At 39.0% G+C, this 789-nt stretch overlaps 1 protein-coding gene across 5 annotated transcripts in view; it reads right to left on the reverse strand.

Moving 5' to 3' along the window:
• LOC101849615 (glucose-6-phosphate 1-dehydrogenase) overlaps positions 1-789 on the reverse strand; it is a 49,277-nt gene that overhangs the window by 47,422 nt on the left and 1,066 nt on the right. The window lies entirely within an intron of this gene.

The raw sequence follows: 789 nt of genomic DNA on the forward strand, positions 1-789 counted from the left end.
GTTGCCTCTCTATCTAACATGCTTTCTCACTCTCTGTTCACTCGTGTCTTGTCATGGTATGAATGTGGGCGGTAGGCGGGTGCTCTGGAGTGATTTTCTCCTTCTTCCCTGTCAAACATCTACAGTCCTTATCTGTCCTCCTTCTTTTTGTGTTTGTTACTCTCTTGTAATTTTACACACTTATTCTAATCTTCAGCACTTATATGACCTAATTGTGCTGAAAATGCCGTAAAACTCTTACTACAACTTAAACTAAAACAACAAACCCACTATAAAGGAGGGGGAAGAAGGATTCGATTTTATTATCTCACTCTCTCGATCCTCACTCATGTCAAGTCGTAGTCTTTTTTCATATAAGTAAACGTTTTAATGCACTTGCAACGCAATTGGGTCAAATAAGTGCCGAAGATTAGAAGTATTAAAAGAAAGAAAAATATGCAAACAAAAAAACAAACAAAGGAGGAGAGATAAGGACGGCAGACGTTTGATAGGAAAGAAGGATCAAACCACACCAGAGCATCTGCCAACCACCCACATGTCATGGTCGGAATTCTCAATATCCGTGAAGGAAATAGAAACTCATGAACAACAGCGAAATACATCCTGGTTTGACTACACCTCCGCCCCTTAGAAAAAAACAAATTCTGTTCATCCTTACGTTATTTTTCTGTTCGTTTTATTGTTTAAGTAAAAGAGTTTTGCAGCACTTGCAACACAATTAGGTCATAATACGACTGCCGGACATTAAAGGTCTTACAAGAGAGTCACACACACACACACACACACACA

The sequence above is a fragment of the Aplysia californica genome, unplaced genomic scaffold (genome assembly GCF_000002075.1).
Source record: "Aplysia californica isolate F4 #8 unplaced genomic scaffold, AplCal3.0 scaffold00164, whole genome shotgun sequence".
Lineage (NCBI taxonomy): Eukaryota > Metazoa > Mollusca > Gastropoda > Aplysiida > Aplysiidae > Aplysia > Aplysia californica.